Raw genomic sequence first — 6,000 nt, forward strand, 5'->3', positions numbered from 1 at the left:
ACTCACACCTTCTTGTCCTTGCTTTACTATTAGAAATGAGAAGTCAAATAAACTCAAGATATCTTCTTGTGTTCCATTTTGGAAAGCTTTCTTTCTTTCAATCTTTGTATTGGGGGGTCTGATAGCTCTGATCACAATCCATACATCTATCCATTGTGTCAAGAGCATTTGTTCATATGTTGCCATCATCATTTTCAAAACATTTTCATTCTACTTGACCTCTTGGTATCAGTTCATCCCCCCTTCTTTACCCTCCCTCCCTCCCTCATGAACCCTTAATAATTTATCTTTTTTTTTCCTGACTTACACTGACTGCTATCTCCCTTCCCCCATTATTTTGTTGTCCATCCCCCTGGGAGGGGGCTATATGTCAAAGAGGGTTATATGTGGATTGTTGTGATAGGTTCCCCCCTCTATCCACCTTTCCCTTACCTTCCTGGTATCACTACTCTTATAATTGGTCCTGAGGGGTTTATCTGTCCTGGATCCCCTGTGTTTCAAACTCTTTTCTGTGCCAGTGTGCACGCTCTGGTTCTAAAAGCTTTTCTTTGCCATGAGTCTAGTACTAGTACCAGGGAATGGTGACAAGCAAGCCTCGGAAGCAGTGGTTGAAGAGAAGCTATTAGAAAGTGGGGATAAAGCCAGAGGCTGTAGCAAATGCTACTGTGAGGATCTGGAATTGTACAATTCTCCGGCGATTGGCAAGCCAGGCAAATGTCTCTTGGAAGGGGGTTGAATGGGAAGTGTAATTCCTAGAACTGCAGTTACTTTTCCAGACCCAGTGAGCATAAAACAACCACCACCACCACCACCACCACCACAACAACAAACTATCTCCAAGATTTCGGTCAAGGGAGGCCCTTTAGCCAGCCTTGTCAAGAGGCATACGTTTTCAGGTGAGATGTGAGATAGCTGAGGGAAGCAATCAGACGTAGGATGGTAGAACAATTAGGGAGCGAATGTGACAGCTTTAGATGGTGTCAGATTTGAGTTGGGACAGTGCACTGCAGAGCTCACTTGATGCAATGCTTCCGATCTTCAAGAAACCCAACAATTACCTGACTTTACAAAATTAAGAACTTGACAAAAATCATTAGAATCATTTTTCTTAATTTCCCACTGTCGTTAGGGCGGAGGAGGTTGACACGAGTCATAAGTGAGTGCACAACAGCGGGTTTGTTGCATTTTGCAGGAAAACCTGATCTCCAGAGTCCTGTTTTCTTTGAGCTGATGACAGATAAAATCTTCACCCTTAGAAAAATGGCCTATCATTTCTTTGAAGTCAATGAAACAGTTGACATATAAAATCAATTAATATAATATTGAAAAAGCCTTATACTCTGAGGTAGATTAACCAATAAGCAAGATGAGCCCATGCTTACCTTGTTTCCTGGATCCTCTGTCCCAGTCAGGGATTGTGATTTGAAAAGAGGCTTTGATTTTGTAGAAAGGTGCTGTCCGGTTGGTAGGCAGGCAGTTGCCAGCCATACCTAGAAGCAGAGTCTTTGTTGTGGTGAAAAAATATGTTAAATTATTCACTGCAGAGTGGTAAGCATAGGTAATCCCATGCTTGCCTTCATTATTGTCTAATACAACCTTGCCTAAATTCCTCTGAATAAGAATACACAAAGATTGGAACACTTCAGAGGAGCAATAAAATAAGATACAAGAGGATGGGTGGAGAGGGTAAAACAAAGCCCAGAGGGAGTTTGGGGAGATGAATTATCATTGGGGGGACTTTTGAGACACTTGAGAGAAATCCTTTCCTCTATCTCCTTGAGTAAATCATTAGCAAACTGCATTTCGTAGGAATGTGTGTATGCGTGAGAGCTTCTTATAATGAATACATTGTAAAAGCTGTGTTTTGCATTAAGGATTTAATGAGATGAGCCCTTAATAAATTATAAAATGTTCATCTTACACTGTCTACTGTCTCCCTTTACTCACGTTTCTGTTGTTCGTCCCCCTGAGGGGGGGAGAGGGTTATACGTTGCTTATTGGGATCAGTTCCCCCTTTCTCCCCCTTCTCCCCCCACCTTTCCCCTACCCTCATGGTATCACTACTCCCATTACTGTTCCTGAAGGGTTTATCTGTCCTGGATTCCGTGTGTCGAGAGCTCTATCTGCACCAATGTATAGAGAAGCTGTGGTGATGTGCAGCTTTCCAATTAGCAGCACCCTAAAGAGGTTTCTAGGTTCTAAGGTAGCATAAGTGGTTCATGGTTGGCTATTAACCAAAAGGTTGATAGTTCAAATCCACCCAGCAGCACCACAGGTCTTTGTTCTGAACTCTACACCCATCAGGTTACCACGGTGAAATAACTATGGAATGTAATTCAGGCTCCATGAGGCCCATGGAGTCACTTTGGATTGATACCAACTCAACTGCAGTGAGTCTGAGTTTGGGGAAGGAATGAACTCTCCAGCACTTGTGGACAATGACGAGCAAGCGATGGAATCCAAGCAGACAAGAATTAGGAAATTATTCTCCCCGAAGAGTTTGTATGTGATATATACACACCTAGTGAAGGATTCTAAGAAAGGTTATAAACTCCTTGAAAGGAATAGCTGGGGTCAGTTTGTCTGATGTAGATGCTAGACATACTACCGTGGGGGTTAAAAGCACATTGGATTAACAGATAGGAAAAAAAGGGTTGGAAAAAAAAATGAAGGCATCTCTTTGCCTACTGGGTACTTAGAGCTGAAAGTATCTGAGAAGCCTGCCTAGAAATAAGGTTCTGTTAACAAGCTTTACTACTAAGAGAGAGGGGTCCCTATATAATCACACTACCCGAAACCATCAAATGTCTTTGAGCATAAGTTGAGATGAGTAGCTTGAATTATCCAGGTAGGACCAAGGCAATCATCAGGTTCCATGTCAGAGGGAAGCAGGAGATGCAACAAAGGAGGCGAAGGCCAGGTGATGGCAGAATGAAGAGAGTAAGGGCTCAGGCCCTGAGCAAGGCAGGCAGCCTCCAAAACATCCCAACACAAAAAGCCTCTACCAACAAATCCATTCTGACTCATAGTGGCCCTGTAGGACAGAGCAGAACTGCTCCTTAGACTTTCTGAGACTAAATCTTTATAAGACTAAATAGCCTCATCTGCCTCCCAAGAAGCACCTGGTGGGTATGACCCTCCCCTCGCAGTTAGCAAGCAGTCAACACACTGCACCACCACACAGCCTCCAAAACCAAAGCCATTGAGTTCATTCTAATGGGGACCCTAACGGGGTTTGTTGAGAAGGTAAATCTGTGGAAGCAGGCAGCCTTATCTTTCTTGCCTGAAACGGAGCTGTTAGTGGGGTTTGAACCACTGACCTTGCTGTTAGGAGCCCAGTGTTCAAGCTACAATGCCACCAGGGGTCCTTTTAGTTCTTTTCAGTAATTAGAAAATCAACAGAGCAGATTCTCTCTTAGAGCCTCCGGAAGAAATTAACCCTTAGAAATCAACACTTAGTCTTTTAGCCCAGGAAAACTGACCTCGGACTCTGGCCTTCAGAATGGTAAGACGATGAATTTATGACGCATAGGTCAATGAATCTCATCATTTGTTATGAAGCAGTAGAAAAGTAACCTAGCCTTCGAGCCATGCAACTGTAGATGGATGCAGTGGGGGTGGGGGGGCGTAACTCAGTTCTACTGAGTGGCCAAAGCTGTTCCCTGCTTCTCAATGCTATTAATGGCCCAAAACCAATGTTCATAGTCACTCTCCAATATGCATGACGAGAACTGTAACACAATAGCAAAGGATGCTTCTGAAATCCTAGGCAGAAGCTGCTCCAAAACCTTCCATCTTCTGATTGGTGTGAGGAGGTAGAAGCAGGGTACCACTCGAAAGCAAACTCGGAGCCTCTGGATGGCGAAGCAGCTGCTCTTTTGTTACTCGGGAAACTCACAGTTGCAGCATCCTCAGCATGTATCACGACTTCAGAGGAATTGAAAGTGAGTAGGAAATGTCTGAAGGTCATTTGCAGCACTGATTTTCAAGCACTGCCCTTCAGAAGAAACTTATCAATACTCAGAGACATAATTGGTTGCCCGGACAAGGTCAAGGGCAGCCCAGGGGAGTCGAGATCAGAGATGCTGCTCAACATCCTACAGGGTATTGCACACTCTCCAATTATCCCACAGCAACACCGAATTACCCACTTCCAATGTCAACACTGCCGTGGCTGAAAATCACCCTGATTACATCTATTTCTTGACTTTGCATGCTAAATATTGAAGTCCGTAGAGGTGAGGTTACCTGCTAGGGTCTTCTAAGAAACAATCGCCTATTTCACCAAGTAGCTGAGGGGATGATGCTCTGGTTCCCGCCTGAGAGCAGGGAAACTAGAGGTCGAGAAGAGGACAAAACCAAGAGGACAGAATCCAAGCATTCGACGCTGTGTTCATGATCCTTGGGTGTGTTGGCTTTGTAAAGAAAAATGATCTGAGGACCTGCCGAAGGCATCCTTACTCGCGTGTGAGTACACAGCCAGCATTTGCAGATCCCCAGCACAGACAACAGACTCCTAAACTTGACCAACATCCCTGGTTTTGAATCCTCGTTCCCCACTTCTGAGCAAGGATTTCATAAATGCTGGGTCTTCCTTCATGCATCCTGTCTCTCAGCTATTGCCATTCATGTACCACAACTCCACTCCCACTCTCTGTATAAGCAAGCACTAGCCTGCCTCCAGCAGAGTCAACCCATTGGCCCCAGGGATATTTTTTTCTCCCACAAGGCAAGCAGGCTCATAGAATTCCCTTCCTTGAAACACTGGACTGGCATTCATTAATTCAGAAACTAGTCATAATTCTGTAGTTTCAAATATAGTACAATAATGATTTGTTCTCTACAGATCAAGCCAATTTCCTCGTTCACTATACGCTCCTATACATTGTCTTCCACCCATTTAGAACTCGTTTTGGTATCCTAATATGTCATGAATTGTTATGTGTGGGGGGGTGTGTACATGTGTGTGTGTGTGTCTGTGTGTGTGTGTGTGTGTGTGTGAGAGAGAGAGAGAGAGAGAGAGAGAGAGAGAGAGAGAGAAGATGGGTGAGGTAAAATTTACATAACATAAAATTCACCATTTTGTAGAATCAATTTACTATTGGCATTTAGAACATTCACAATACTGTTTAAATATCATAACTGTTTCAAGACAATTTCATTATCCAAAAAAGAAACCCCATAGTCATTAAAAATTCCTCTTCCCCTTGGCTCTAGCAATGACTAATCTATTTCCTTTGCCTATGGATGGATTCCCCTACTCCAGACATTGTACATCAATAGAATCACACAATAGATGGCCTTTTGCATCTAGAGTCCTTTTACTTATTACTCTACGTTTCTCTGCCCCCTTTCCTTCTGCACGGAACACTCTTACCCTAATTTTCAACTCCTGCTTCAATATTGACTATTTTCTCCTGTCTATACTTTCTTTACCCGGCTGAAACCGAGCAGAACAATCGTTGTGGTACTGAGTCAGCATTGTGTGGTCTATTGTGGGAATACACCATTTATTTAATGACTTGTCTTCATTCCTACCTGTGGTTGATAGAAGGAGCAATATCTGATTGCTTCCTCTGTTAGAAGACATACTTAAAAGCTCAAAATGAAGAGATTTCTGGCAATTGCTACGCAAAGGAATAAATAAATAATGAGATTAAATAACTATAAACAGACATTACCAATCATACAAGAGAAGAAAAACAGTTACTAAGAGACATGCTAAACTGGGTGCATCAGAGAGGAAGAATATGAAGAAAGAAAGAAATCAGCCACTATGAATTAATTAGGAGCCAAAGTACAGTGATCCTTTTGAGAAATGCGGCTGTGGCTCATGTGAAAGGTAGGGAATGAAAACTGGACAGACTTGGTGCTGTGGAACTCATGTCTTCATCTCTGCAAGGTATCTCAGAAGACAGGACTATTTTAAATACCATGAAATCCCTTCATATAACATTCTCCCTGCACTTACAATGATGCTTTGGCTGTGATCACGGAAGT

The sequence above is a fragment of the Tenrec ecaudatus genome, chromosome 1 (genome assembly GCF_050624435.1).
Source record: "Tenrec ecaudatus isolate mTenEca1 chromosome 1, mTenEca1.hap1, whole genome shotgun sequence".
In the NCBI taxonomy this organism is placed as follows: Eukaryota; Metazoa; Chordata; class Mammalia; order Afrosoricida; family Tenrecidae; genus Tenrec; species Tenrec ecaudatus.